The sequence below is a fragment of the Amblyomma mixtum genome, chromosome 5 (genome assembly GCF_055824585.1).
Source record: "Amblyomma mixtum isolate Tamu chromosome 5, ASM5582458v1, whole genome shotgun sequence".
NCBI lineage: Eukaryota > Metazoa > Arthropoda > Arachnida > Ixodida > Ixodidae > Amblyomma > Amblyomma mixtum.
The window spans coordinates 95,955,044-95,971,008 of NC_143016.1; positions in this window are offsets into that span (position 1 = coordinate 95,955,044).

The following is a 15,965-nucleotide window of genomic DNA, read 5'->3' on the forward strand; positions in this document are numbered from 1 at the left end:
CCTCAAAACCAGGATGCTGTTCTGTAAACAAATGAACTTGATGGCACAAGTATACAGACCAGTTTAAGCGATGGCCTGTGACATATAGGGCGGACTGGTGCTATCATCAGTTTCGAGGTCAATTCATTCTCTCAATAATTGATGTTCTGCTTTCGGGCGAGGCAGTGTTGGGAGGCAGTTCAGAAATAGAGCCTACGCTTGTGGCACGTGGCGACCACCTCATTCATCATAGAATAGGCCATGGTAGTCGGCAGGTTCAGCCATGCGAAGATGATCTATGGTCCGTGCTCAACTGCAGCCGAATTCAATCAACTGAGCAACTCGGTAAAATTTGAGCGTGCTTCGCATTCATTACGCTATTGTTACTGAGCTAGATCGATAGAAGATACCACAAAGGAAGTGTGCAGCTCTCGATTCTATAGCATACGGCTTTGGATACCCCGTCCCCCTTTCCCCAGCACATGGCGGTTTTCTCAATCCAGATCATCGAAGGTAATCTGCAAAGTTCATGGCCTTACTTGCTGTAATGGCAGCGAAAAAATATAAAAGCTTCATTGCCAGTTGTAGAGCTTTGAGAGCGCATTAGAGTAGTCGTTTGCTTCTGGCTTCTGGGGCAATGTTGTTTGCTGCGCACGTTAAATAAAGATTGAATGATTTATTTATTGGTTGATTGACTGATTATTCTAGCTGATGACGAGAGACACAGCGCGCACCTCATGAGCTATTCTGTGGCTCGTGTATTTGGTCCGTCATCTAACAAACGTTTCCTGGGCTCTCTTTTGTGGCTTATCGCTTGCGCTTATCATCTTACTCCGCTTATCATCTTACTCCGCTTAGAAGCGCAGTCATTGCGTAAGTAATAAACTATTCCTCGATGAAATTCCTTGCACGACTCTCTAGATTCAACGGCAACCAATGTACTCTGTACAGTAGTGTGTTAGTTCTTGATTTCTCCTGTTTTCTGCCTAATTATTCATTTTGATCTCTCTGTTGTTCATCGAATGGTTCTTTTTGCCTTTTTATTTATTCGTTTTTATAATATTTAATTTCTCTCCGGGAAACTTCAGGATTCGCGAGGAGTGAAAAAGAGAAAACCGCGCTGTATTGATGGGTACTCTACAATGATAGGGCGCACACGCAAATCAGAGCTTACATGAGAAAAAAACACACAGGAAAAACCTACCTCAGTAAAGTTATGTGACCACAGGTGTCTAGCATTGGTGACCAGCCACTAAGAAGTGCGCGAATCATCCTGCGAATGTCCCACGCATGCTTATTTTGCCGCTGGGCACAGTGCACGTGCCCACCTCTTCTATGTCCGCACAAAAATTTCCCTGAAACTCGCCCTGGTAAACATGGCTTCTAGCTTTTTGCGGAAAGCTTGAACAAAGTTGCAACAAAAAGCAGCAATAGTTACTTTTACTCTAAAAAGATGCAGTCGGACAAAATAAAGACGAGGTAGGAAGCACACGCGACCACCGCAACGTTATCAGAACGAAACAAAGTATATGCGCGTCCACAAAGACGTGGCGTTCAGTACACATCCACTCATTAAATACTTTGCTTGGAGGGGATTCCAAGAGAAAGCAAGCATAGCAGGGGGCAGTAGAAAGTTTAGTGGGTGGATGGGATTAAGAAACTTGCTGGAGTACAGTGGCCGCAACTAGCGAAGGACAGGTTTAATTGAAGAGACATGGGAGAGGCATTTGCCCTGCAGTGGGTGTAGTAAGGTTGATGATGATGATGATGATGACGATGATGGTTCCTGTAACAATGGTTGCACGCTTTGCGAACAAATATGTCGTTGCCCTTGTAATTAGGCAATTGTGTTCACCTGGCCGAGAAAGCGGGTTGCGTGGTGCGAATATTATTGGAGCTCAGTTCATGTTTCACATCAAACATCGTCTTCCCACCCATGGCTATAATAGTGTTTGCAAAATGCTATATCATGAATTAGCCACAATTTTTTTTAGCCGGAGTACCGGGTTTTAACCTGACCACAGCGGCATCGTTTCGGCAAAAGGCGTCTGTGTGCTGTGCGATGTCAGTGCACGTTAAAGATTCCCAGGTTGTCGAAATTATTCCGGAGCCCTCCGCTACGGCAAATCTTTTTTGCTTTATTCTCTCAGTCTCTCGTTTATCCCTTACCTTACGGCGCGTTTCAGGTGTCCACCGATATATATGAGACAGGTACCCCGCCATTTCCTTTCCATATACCACTTTCTCTCCCCACAAATCTTTTTTACAAAGTCGGCTGTCCTAGTGCCGTAAAAAATCCCGAAAAGATATCTAATGGGGCCGCAGTGCTGCATGCCTCATTCCTACACATCCACGGCATGTCCGTAGCAAGTCCTTAGCGGCATTGTCAAGCCCTCCGACATCCTGTTCTCACTGTGGTTGTATGCACGTTTGTTTCATACGTTTTGCGCCTTTGGTGGCATTCGTACGATTCCAAGAAGATAAGGTTTTCCTTTTTTTGCGTCTTCTTTCCTTTCTCAAAGCTCGGTATAAACAATACAGCTATATTCTACAAGGCGCAGCCGAACGTGTAGGAGCTCTGTGCATCCGCATGGGGGTCTCAAACCTAGGCGAAAAAATACTTTTACGTGAGCACCGGTCCATTTCACGAGAATAACTTTAAACGTGCAGGCGGGAGAAATGTAGGAAAAATTTGGCCTCCTCGTAGCTTGCATCATGGAAATGCTTTCATAAATGCGTCAGCAAAACTTTCTTGCGCGATTTTTGCTTACAGGTCAGGACGATCATGTTCGCAATGATGCCTTTTTTGCCGAAGACGCATTACAAAACTGCCGCATTGTTGCCATCATTTCTACTTGACACATTTTACTCTGAACTGCGTGCGTAACTAAAATCAATGTTTATAGCTTTACTCAATATCCGTTTTTAGTGATATATGAACGGTGCATAGAACTCTTAATTCTGTGTTGTTGTTTTTTTTGTGTGTGTGCAGGCATGCAAAAGGCCTACACAACATTCGAATCTCTTCACCTGCACTGTAATCCAAGGAATGGAACAAGACAAGGGGAGTCAAAATAGAAGTCGTAAGAAATCTGCAAAGCAAGGTGTTCATCTACACAGAAAACCGTAACAGAAAAGCGCCTATATTTTGATTGCTTCTCCGCAATGCAGAGCCGCCGCGGTTTTACGAAACAATTTTTTTTAGTGCACTTTCCGGTCAATTAAAGCAATGAAAATTCGTGAAGGCGTAAAAATTGAAGAGTACAGGAGGGTAGAACACATTTCAAAAATCGATATTTTGGCCATTTTTGGAGATTTCAAAGCGCGTCCCCCCCCCTTTAGTGACTTTTTTCTTACTGCTTCCACTTGCTTTCACTGTTAAAGATGATCGCTTAAAGATATAGGAAAGATAAGGCAACATCTGGTCCATATCCATCGCGACATGAAACTGCACTTCTTGGAGTCTGCTGCCAACGCTACCCGATTTGCGAATGATGCCTTCACAGTGCTTTTGAAAAACATTGATGATAAATAGAGTAAGCAAAAAAACATTATGCGCAGTAAACTAAGTGAACATAGTAAACACTTTACGACGATCTTTATTGCATGAGATTATTTCTACCATTTAAAAAGATAGGCGATTTTTCTCGACTACCATTAGCCCCGTGCAGACCGAGGGCCACACCGCCAAAATCAAAAGCATCGCAGTGCGGAGCTCGCACACAGCACGTACTGCAAGCGCCTGTTAAATAATTTTCACCAACTTGTTTGGCACGTCACCACAGTTGGATATGACTTTTCACGGTGCTCACTCTGTACCTTGCTTCTTGCAATGCGGGCGCTGCAGCACCTCACAAAACTTCCTTCAAGATGGTGCCATCGGCTCATGATTTTGCTCATAGAGGAAGAAAAGCTTAACAGACGCTGCAGCCATCCGAGTTACATTGCTGAGAGATTGCCGAAAATCGCGCGTTTTTATCGCAAGGGAGCACTGCGATTATTTTGTAAACCTACAGCGTAGCCTTAACTATGGCGACTGCAGCAATCTCGGAAGCTCGTAAGACGGAGGTGGTAGCAAGACGGAAATTTGGGCAAGTTGGAAAGTATTCGTTCTCGTTGCGCTGTGAGCAAAATGATGAAGACGTAGGTTGGACAGGTTTTCCGCTGTAGCTGCCACCCCAAACTGCTCGACTCATGATCGGGTGTTGCTATAGCAGCGCAGGCACTAGTCGCTCTCACCTTCCTGCCAGGTGACTGACTGGCCTGACGGAGCTTTTACTTCCGGCTTGGCTTTAATAAAGTGGCGAAAGGGCATCTAAACTATTTCCTTCCTCTATGATCTGCACTCTGCGCGCAAGAAATGGGGTTGTCGGACGGCAGAGAATGTTTTGTGGGCCATTTACAAGCCTAAAGAGAAAAATACTAACACCGATACCTTGCGCAAGTCGTTGCACAGTAAATGCCGGAGTCACCTCCGGCCGGCAAAGCTGCGCAGACATATTGCGTATGTGCATGCATGGTCTAGCATTCATAAATATAAGCGTGTGTTCGGCGCTCCTGAGTTTCTTGGTAGCTAAAGGCGGGCAAGCTCAGTTTGATACACTAAGCGCAGTGTAGGTGCGCTGACAACGGTGGTTGGTGTTTATGTAATATTTCTTTTAGTAAGAAAAACAAAATTTTCTTTTCCTTACATGTGCAAAGACACAGGCCTGCCTTGTTGTTAAATTACCACATCTCGGCTCAGCTTTCTGCGTCCCCACTCACAATAGGCAAGCTTACAGAAGTCATGTAGGCATCGAATAAGGCTTTGTAAATTTTAAGCATGTGTGTAATATTATATGTGTTGCGTAACATGCCGTTCATCCGCAAATAAAGGTATTGCGCAGATATTTTGTGAAACCAGCGCGGTTTTTAAAGCTGCATACCTATACCGCTAACATCTGTATTCGTTCCGTCTCCCTTCGACGTCGCACTCTGTGAGAGAGTTGCCTGTACCTTGTAAAAATGCACGCTTCCTATTCAGGGCAAGATGTCCAATACACAAAGTCCAGTGCACAGGGACGCGGTGGGAAGAATTCTAGAATGATAAATATTTCGATTGATTAAAAAAACGACACTCTGTAAAAGGACGCATGGCACTCGAGCCTTCATCGACTGGAGCGCGAGCTGGTGACGGGAAGCACCCCGCCAAAATTTCATTCATGCATCGAGTATATCAATGTGAAACGAACGGAATGTGTCGGGCACCTCATCTTTCACATTGCTTGCAGTCCTTAGTGTGTAGCAGGGTCGACACAGCAGTGCTTGATGATCTAAAAAATAACAGAGCAAGCTATAATCAACGCCAAAGGATAACATAAGCTTCAAGATATTACGGATATGATCGCACTGGCACTCAGATATGTGCTTACTTTTCTACCTTACAAGGTTGCCATTCGACTCTTTTGTACACTGTGATGAATTTTCGTCTGGATGTGGCATCATCCGAGGAGAATGAGTCGTAGGCTGCCTCTTTGGCCCTCACGCAATGCAGTTGTAGAAGTGACACGTCGCCAGTGGCTGCTTTATTATAATTGTTATGTCTTCTACTCGACAAGCGCATAAGATGCCGCGTCGTGGAGTCATTCTAGGATGTTCTTGATAGACATTTCAAGACGTTTGACGCCGTCTATCCGTGACGCGCGCCACTATTGATCACGACGAAGTTAGAGTGAGATGCGACGAAGGGGCGACGCGAATGGTGGTCGCGCGAAGGGACACAATACGTTGACAGCGACTAATTCAGCACGGAGGCCGGGGACCTTGGCGTCAACGGTTAGCGCTCTCGCCGAAAGGCCTCAGCAGACCATGGTCACAGTTCCTCTAGGGCGCCTTTTCTGACGGCGGGCGGCATCTTAAACTGCGCGCACTTCACGACGATTACTGCATTTATGCGATGGTTCTGCGCACAGCGTCCAGCACATGCTCCTGCGAAATAGAGTAAATGCGGGCGGCAGTCGCCATGGTGATTGCGCACTCGCTTTTCCTATGTAATTCAGTCATTAGTCAGGTGTCTACCCGGTCGATCAGATCGTCCGTTTTCAAACTTTTTAGCTGATCGTTCCTGGGCGAGTTATATTATGTACAACGAAATGCATACCCCAGCCTTGTCCCGGTGGGAGAAGGCTTTAAAGAAGAGAAGACTGTTATGTTTTTCTCGATGACTGAAAAGCCTTCTGGATGTAAGATTTTCATACACATACAACTGTTTGTTTTCGCCTCTTTTTTTTTCGCGAGATTTATTGAGCTTCCCTGCATTATTTAGAGTTTTGTAGGTGTTTTATATTCTGGCTATTTTCATGAAGTTCTACTGATTTTCCTTGCGTTGAGTTCAATCCCTTTATTTGCATAGATAAATGATTGGTAGAACTGATTTTGTCAATGTCCCTACTATGTAGGCAAGTTCTACTTGTGTTCATGGCGAAAACCGAATCCGAACACGAAGTTCAAGCTGGAACCCTGGTCAGTTAAAGAATCTTATTGGGTGAAATAAAGAAGAAAAGATTACACTGTGAATATTATCAACAAACAGGCGCTGTTCTGATGAAATTCGCAGAGTGAACTGAACATGCTTTCTTTATTGTTGTGAAAGTAGAAAACAGGGATAGCAGGCAAGATAATGTAAAACGGATGCGCGTGCTTGATATCTCGAAGGTTCATATTGCATTATTCTACCGGGGAAAAAAAGAGAATCTAACCTTTTTGTTTTTATGACAGTGGTACATGTGTAAGCGTTGTAGTCCAAGCAAGGAAAGGCAAATGAAAAATTCAAAGGCGGGCACAAAACAGGCTTTCTTTCTGGCATTTTTTCGGTCGACGTGAAAGCTGCATGGAACAGAAAGTTTTAATCTCATTCTTTACACCATCTTCTTGGCTTTAAAAAGTCTACTTCTGAGTACGTGGGGAAAAGTCGCTCATTGTTTCCTTTATTTTGGAAAGATGTAAATACGATAGGAAAAGTCACTAATCATTTCCTTTATTTTGCAATGTTGAGCCCTTTAAGCTGCGTTACTCACTCAAGCACTCATGAAGAACCGCCTTTCTTGCGCAAGCAGGCAAATTCATTCTTCAGGCCCCCACTTGAGTGCTTTTCTGAATTCTTCACCGTAAAAGAATGTCCTATGTAGTCTAGAATACAGAACAGCATTCAGTTTGAAGCTCACTCTGGTATTGCTTTTAGAAATGCTACAATATTTTTTAAGCTTTACTTTATTAGCGAACAATATAAACAATAAAGTGGTGTTTTAATGCATTATAAAACTTGACAAAGTGCATAACATGAATGAAGAAATTGAAGAAAGAAAATGCCTCTCTTGGCTCCTCGCTTCCCTGGTACCATTAATTTAAGGCCCAGAGGCTTTGTGTGGCATTGTTCAGATATGTGTCATTTCTTTTTCTTGCTGCACCAGTAGCTAAATTTTATTCGAGTAATGCCTCAACGGGGTCATTCCTTGCGCACGAGCGAGCGCATCTGAAGCTGATTCTTTCCGCGCTGAGCCGCTCATTCTGCCAGGCTTAGCCTGTCACATACGGCATTACACGTCCCAATGCACCGAAGCACCGCTCAGCAGTCGCTCAATTTATCCGCGCTCTCTGTTGACCTCTCGGAAGCTGTTCTTCCACATACATGCACTCTCCATTTCTCCCACGCAAAGGGTTGGTCTGCAGCGCCACAGTTCTTCTCTTGAGCAAGCTTAGAGTGGACTATATTTTATCTTAGTAGTGTTCGTTAAAGCTTAGAAATCTGGAGCGGCACTTTGGCAAAAGGGCTAGAAAAAGCCCTGCTGTTTGATGTCTTTTTGTTAAGGCGTCTCATTTACTTATACTTTTCCAGCTGAGCTCCACGTCTGTCTCTTTCGTTGTGCAAGCAAATACTTTTACCGCGAAGCATTTTTTTACCTGCCTGCACCAAGATTTAGTAATGCATCAGGCCTTTTAACGGCACTTGCTCTTCGAGGGCGCAGCTAATCGGTGTGTCGCCGCGCGCAAGCCGCCGCTCGACCAATCAGAGCGCTGTGCGCCGCGCATGCGCACATGTGACCGGCCTTATCACCGGCGCGCCGGCGCTTCATCGCCGAGTGTGAGGCCTGTTTATGCGCCGCTTCTGAAAAGTCTTGTGAGCCCATAACCAATTGGCATTAATTACAAAAGGTGAAGTTTGTCCTGCGTACAAAAGTTGTGACTAAAACCTTAACGTAGATGATGTCCGTATTTTATGGGGATGCCAGGGGAATCCTCCCCCCAGAAAGCTCCTGCCCTAGCCCTCAGCTGACAGATGGGAAAAAATTATACGCACATAAAACAAAGAAATACAGCCCAACATCGCAGATTGGGTCATCGAGGTCGCCCCTTCGTGGAGGACACCTGGGGCAGCAGAGGCTTAACGACGATGACGAAACATGCCTAATAAAGTTTATTTCTCCTCCTTCTGTAGTGAACTCGAAGCACTCGTATTGTCAAACGAGATTGAGCCTCGCAAACGACCACTACCTCCGAAGGCTAACTCTTGAAAGAAAACGTCAACATGCAGCCGCCTAGCATCACCTATACGCAGCGAAGAAGGACGATGCGTGAGCAACAGCGCCTGAAGTACAAGTTAGAAGTCGATCGTCGCCGATGCACAGCGAAGGCTAAGAAGCAACGGCGCCTACTACAGATGCGTGGAGCCGTTCGGTAACGGCAGGCCCGAAGTTAGGCATCGAGAGTGCCGACGGGCTCAGAGTGCCGTGCAGCGTGTGCGTTACACTGTGTTTTGCGTCGTAACTCACGCATGTTCAATAAAGATAACACGAGATACTCCCAGTGCATCGTTGTGGTCACAGTGAGTTGCATAGTGAACCTTTCAGTTTAAGTACAGGGCAACAGCCGCCTAACGTGCAGTTTCTTTCCAGGACACGAAGGCCACTGTTAATATTTCTCGGCTCATCGCGAAATAGCCTTGAGGGCTTTCGCAAAGCGCTGGACGCTCTATGTGGATACGGATGTTTGGAATGCTACTTCGTGAGAAGATGGCAGGCATATGGTTTCTTGACACACACAAAGTTAATGAGTGCGAGAAAAGCTTCAGAGTGCTTGCCAACGTTTCGACAAGAGAATGGTCTTTGTCTGGGCAAAGCGTTCGTAATTGGCGGGGTTTTATGTGGCGGGAAGAGACTTCACAGCCTCCTCCCCTGACCGGAAATTTTTTCTCGGAGTGAAGGACCTATTTAACCAGACGAAGACAAGCCCACCTGTCGAAACTTTGGCAAGCACCCTGAAGCTTTCCCCTCGCTCGTTCATTTCGTGACTAAGAAATTTTACCTAAGGACATTTCATTGACCCCCAGCGATATTCGTTAATGATGCCAGAGCACCGACCGTTACGGCAGCAATAGCATTCATCACTGAGCTTTAGACAGACACCAATTGCGACTCATTAGGTGCATCCTTTTTGTTCCTTAGGTCGATTCAAGGTGTAGACAATATATGTGTTGTCTCATATTCTCACTGAGGACCTCTGGGCAGGAAGTTATATGAGACAACCCTTAAATTGATCCTGTATTCAAAATGACGCCAGCTATCATGTGATGCATGACTGCGACCCTTTTCGCCAGAATGATACTTGAGCTAACAACAGGTTTATTCAATGTAATAAGATACAAGTAATTGCGGTCTGATTGAGTGTCATAAGATTCAAATAATCAGGGTCTCACAGTACCCAGAATAGAGTAGTGCAGTGGAAGCCTATCGTGTTTCAGCTCTTTGTGCAACAAACTGCGCACTATTCTCTCTTTCCACCTGACTACAAAGAGGTGGAATCAAGACCAGCCACATGTGCTCATTTTGCTGTGAAATTTAAACGCTTTCTTAAAAAGTTCGTGCTGTGTTTGTTCGACGAAAAAGAGGTTTCTTCTATTGACGCGCTCGTGCCAACAAACCAAGGTGTGTCACAGCAGCACATATGCCAGGGCCCTTTTTTTCGACCAGCATTGGCTATTGAATAACCATTGTCACTTACGCTGGTCGTTCTTCCCTAACATTAATGCAGCTTAAAGAAGTTTTTTTTTGCCTCAGAAGAGGATTTTGCTACTCTCCGTGGTCACAAAGTATATTGTAGTGAATTATAGTCATTGTGTTTGGTTGGTCACCAGCACGAGTTTCCTTAATTTCTTCTTTGTGCTCGTACCATTCCTTTTTTAGGGGGGGGGGGGGGAGGGGGGGGGAGGGGGGGCACGTCAGGCGATCAAAAACTGCCCATTTAAACCCTCAGGAATATTACAATGTTGTCAACGTGCGTATTCTTTTGTCTTCTTCAAACGAAGAAAAAACGACTGCATCGACTACATGCTTTACTCTTTGAAGGACAACGCTCGTATTGCGCTTTGCCTTTATTCGCTTCCTGTGGAGTCGCATGGCTTGAGCTGCAAGTGTATTCTCGGGGCCACGCTCTACTCCATGTACTGACTTTTAGTGCTCCTCGGTTTGCGCCGTATATGCTTCTTTGATGTGCCACCTTATACATGAACGGGAACGACTGATCTTGAGATAGATGGGTGTTTACCTGTAGAGTGGGTCATTTCATTATTTTAAAATGTTGGAGTCGTACTGGCGTGCGTGAAGCTATATAGAAAGAAAGAAAGAAAGAAAGAAAGAAAGAAAAAAAGAAAGAAAGAAAGAAAGAAGGAAAGGAAGAAGGAAAGAAAGAAGGAATGAAGGAAGGGAGAAAGAAAGAAAGAAAGATAGAAAGGAAGAAAGGAAGAAAGAAAGAAAGCAAGAAAGAAAGCAAGAAAGAAGGAAAGAAGGAAAGAAAGAAAGAAAAGAAGAAAGAAAGGAAGAAAGAAAGGAAGGAAGAAAGAGAGAAATAAAGAAAGAAAGAAAGAAATAAAGAAAGGAGGAAAGAAAGAAAGAAAGAAAGAAAGAGAGAAAGAAATAAGGAAAGAAAGAAGGAAAGAGAGAAAGAAAGAGAGAAAGAAAGAAAGGAAGAAAGAAAGAAAGATAAAGATAGAAAGAAAGAAAGATAGAAAGGAAGAAAGAAAGAAAGAAAGAAAGAGAGAAAGGAAGAAAGGAAGAAAGAAAGAAAGAAAGAAAGGAAGAAAGAAAGGAAGAAAGAAAGAAAACAAGAAAGAAGGAAAGAAAGAAAGAAAGGAAGAAAGAAAGAAAGGAAGAAAGAAAGAGAGAAAGAAAGAAAGGAAAGAAAGAAAGAAAGAAAGAAAGAAAGAAAGAAAGAAAGAAAGAAAGAAAGAAAGAAAGAAAGAGAGAAGGAAAGAAAGAAAGAAAGAAGCCCTAAGCATTTCTACTCAGCATAAAATTGAACGCCTTAAAAGGGTATACGGTGTCCCCTTCCTCACTGTCACCATGAGCCACGCAAGTTGAATTTTTGATGGATCGTCCTCCGATCGCAGAGTGCAGGACCCGTCATCTATTTTATGCGAAGCATATTGCTTGAGCTACACTCGCGCCGTCGGCGTGGGACCCCCAGACGCCACACCACGTGACACCGTGACGTCACACCACGTGACACCGTGACGTCACACCGCGTGACATCGTGACGTCACACCACGTGACGCCGTGACGTCACACCACGTGACACCGTGACGTCACACCACGTGACATCGGATGAGAGAGGCGGCCTCCACCTCGCGCCGTCGATGTGGGACCCCTAGCCGTCACGCCACGTGACACCGTGACGTCGTCGTGACGATGCCATCGCACAGACGCCGGAATGTCCTCGAGCGGCATTCCCGCGCATTTCGAACGCGCGTTCACACTCGGTGTAGGTGAAACGCTCGCTCCACCGGGCAGGCAGACGCGGCTTCCGTGGCAATCCAGGCGCTCACCCAACGCGCGTCTCGGGGTTGGTCGGCGTTCCGCTGTAGCCATGCTGTTGTCTTCCCCCACGACGAAGGCTTCTAGTGGTTGTATTAAAATGACCAAGTATGCAACCAAGGAAAGCCATGTATTACCAAGCCTAGCCACCAATATGCTTCGCATCTGAGTAGGCTTAACCTTAGCTAAGCCTCAGCCATAATTTTTTCTTTGTTTTTTCATTTAAGATGCGAGGACAAGAGCAGCGTCTACGGCGAAAGCGAAGGAGCACTGGCTGCGAGCGCCTCCTGACCTGTCGTTCATCCGACAGCCTGCCTCATTTCTTCCCCCTTATTTCCCGTCCGACAGAGGTCGTGTGCACGTCCGGAAGAGGCCCTCCGGCGGTAAATTGCAGTGACCGGAGGCGGCCAGGCAGACATTGCTGCTTATTCCCCCCTCTTTTATTCCCGCTCTTCGCCTGTTATTGTTGTCTGTCATTTAGCGGAACATAGGCGGACCACCACCGTTAAAAACGAGTGGGCTGCTATTTTTGCTTTACACTTATTTGTCACTATTTTTTCTTGCAGCGGTTGATCGCAGCCGTAACCCTTTTTTTTATTTGTATTGCCTCCTTCTCTTGTTCCAAGTTTGCTTTCGCACATCTCCAGCTTGGTGCGTGGTACCGGCTGTTTACTCATACAGCCCCCGGTCGTCGGTGTAAATTTATCGATTGCTGTTGGGTTATACACTTTTTTCACGAACGCTTTCTCCCCAAGGCGGGTATCTTTTCCTTTCCCCTTTTTCCCCCTCTCGTTTGAAAAGCTGGAGGTACGAAGGCGTGTGCGGATGATAACCTTGGTACTTTGTTTCAGTCAGAGGTGATTCCCGGACTGCCTTGTCGATAAGTCAAAAGGAAACAGACTTTTGCAAGCCATTGCGGTACTTCTTTGATTTCTTGGCCCATTTTTTTTTCGCACGCAGCACTTCTTCAGAAAGGTGACATATTTACTTTTCATTTCCAGAGCAATTCTTTGTAAGTACTGCTTTTCTATCTAAGAGAATGCGAGCACCTGAAATTCACGGGTGCTGCCACCACGCACTTCAACGCTCCTTCTTGGGTCGTAGGGAAAAAAATATGTGAACCGTGATCAGAAGCTTCTAAGTGGGAATGGCGACCAAGAAACCTGCGATACGCGAGCTGACATTCTCATATAAGGTGGCGTACTTTTCCAGCAGCAATTTTTTTAATGGCTAATACTAAGATGCCGCTTTCGCTGTTTCTTCGGCGTTCAGCGGAGAGACAATTAGTAATTCAAATATTATTTTTACCTAATTACTTACTCATTGCCATCATCAACCCAACTACGTCCACTGCGATGAGCTTATCCAAAGTACTTCCCCCCCCCGATAACCCTTTCCTGTGCCAGCTGCGGCCATCTTATCAGCGCGAGCTTCGTGATCTCATCCACCCACGTGACTTTCTCCCTCCCCCTCTTAGGTTTTTCTTCTAAGGCCACGTAGCAGGAGAGGGTCACTTAACGTGAAATTTCAAACCACCTCGAAACAAAAACGAGGAGGACCGAGAGAAACAGAAACGACAGGACAAGCACTAACTACCGCCTGTTGTATTAAAACCAGCAGCCCATTAATTCTACAAAGCAGAAGTATCATATGACCAATAAAGGAGAAACTCAACATATCAGAGGCCTGTTCTGTCGAAAAAATAGAAAATCATACATTCGGAGGTGAAATTCTAGAGGCTCGTGTACTGTGCGATGTCAGTGCACGTTGAAGAACCCCAGGTAGTCTAAATATCCGGAGCCCTTCACTACGGCGTCCCTCCTAGCCTGAGTCGATATGGGACGTTAAACCCCCATAAAACCATAAAAAACCAAATCATACATTCAAGCGGAAGCATCAGATGAACACGTGCGTTTTTATTAGCTGTTTATAAAATTGTCAACTGTCAGCGCTTTTGGTTGATGTTTTAAAAACAAACGACACCTCGGTCGGTTCTGTGTTTTGTCGCCCTCCTTGTGTGCATGTGTTTTATTTTAAAGCTTTCTTAAAGTTTCATGATGATTGGTAAAAGCTGCAAACCACTGAAGGACGATGGTTATGGCCTGCCATCTTTCATGCGGCTTTTTAAAGATTTGGCGTCGAGGCGACATAGCATTGCCTTCAGCGCACTATTACCTTTACCACGCACCGCGTTAGCAATGTAAGAAAAAAGTGTTACGGGCGTCGGGGAACAAGACGCCAGAATGCCGAGCCAGGCACTACTGGACGCTCGGTCGATGATGCTCACACATGACACAAAGCAGCTTTCCGGCGTCGCTGTCAATTTGCTGCTGCTTCTAGAATGCTGCGAACCCTGGGGCTATGGCCGCAGCCTGCGCTCCTCGTCACCATCTTGTTATGGCCGCGATGTTCGCTTCTCCGCGGAACACCAATGCGCCCAGCTGTATTCCTTTTTTTTTTTGCTAACAATGTATATACGGCGAACTTCTGTTCCAGGTCACTGCAAGCAAAACTTCTCCAATTTAACTAAGTTTACACTTGTGTGAGTAAGCGGGAAGCTGCCAAATGCTTGGTGGTTCCGACTGTCAAGCTGTTCACATGCCTGTCTTTCAGTGCTTTTATTTTCATGAGCATAAAAAGGAAGGAGAGCTGCGTGGCCTGTCCATGCCGGTAAACACCTTGTCGGGACTTCAGGCTGAGGCCCATCAAGTTGAGTGTTAATAATGACGCTAGCGATGCGGTTCGAACAGGTCAAGTTCATTTTTGAGTCAGAAAGTCAAAGAAAGAAACGTTCTTGATATTAATTGTTGCTTGAAGCCATATTCTTGAGTTACCTTGAGTTAAGCATACTCTTGTTAATATTCTTTAGCCCATTATTGCAACGAGGACTCGCTTTCCCAACTGCTCTTGGATGGATGAATGGAAACAACTTTTATTAGAGAAAAATAAAATCTTCCAAGGTGGTCTTCTACTGGTCCAGGAGTCCACGGGCTTGTGCTTCACGCTAACTTCGATCCACCAGCCGCCATTTCTGGCCGCCGGGCTGAGCGGTCCGTAAGGCAGCCTCCCAGGAAGGATGAGTGGGATTGGGGTTAGGGGGTACTGCCTTTGGGGAAGGACATTCCCAAAAGTGGAGGAAAAGTGTGTATCTCGGCAGGCCACACGTGTTACAATCAGGAGTAAAGGTGGGGTGAAAGCGTGAGAGACGGTAGGGTGAAATGAAGCAGCCTGTCTGTAATTGTCGCCATGCGGCGCTGGATAAGGGCGACAAGGTACTGTGGGGTGGTGGCAACGCCGTGCGTCTGAGTTTGTAGAATGCGGTTATTTGATGATATGTAGAGAGGACCGATGGGGCCTCTTGCGCAGAGTTGGGTGCCTGATCATCCGGGGTCCGGGAGGAGAGTTCTCGGGCCAGCGCATGAACGCGCTCATTACCGGGGATCGAGGCATGCCCGGGGACCCACGACAGAGCAACCATTCGGTCGAGAGAGGTGGCCATGGCAAAAATACGATGTGTTGCCGGCGTCGCCACGCCATTTAGATAGTGACGGTACGCGGCCTGGGATTCAGTGCACATTTCGGTTATGTTTTTGTCAATGGTGGAGTGGGCCAGAGCAAGTGCGATGGCGGCTCCTTCCACTTCTGCAGGCGAATTAGTTCGGATAGTGGCGGCGGCCCCCACTGTGTCGTCTTCATAGGCTGCGACTGCAGTGAAAAATCCTACTTTAGAATTTTCTGTCGCGTCGACATAAAGGAGATCGGAGCGGTTGCTGTATGTTTTTGTTCAATAGCTCATTCGACCTGCCGCCTACCCTGATACAGGCTATAGCGCTCATACTTCGTGGTAGAGGCTTCTGATAAATGTGGTCCTGCGTGCGCAGAGAAATCAAGTGAGGTGTAGGGACTTGTTGGGGTGAGAATGGTTGTCCTGTTGTCCTGTTTCCGTGCGACTCAGGTGGACTAATTGGTTGGTGCGTTGAGCCTCTCTTAATTCGATCACTTTATTGTGGATACCAGTGGCCAGGAGACGTTTCGTGCTAACCGTCCGTGGAAGACGGAGGGCGGAGGTGACAGCCATGCGTATTAGAATGTCTGCCTGTTGTGTTTGGCGCTGAGTTAGTATGTGGTATGGTAGATGGTATG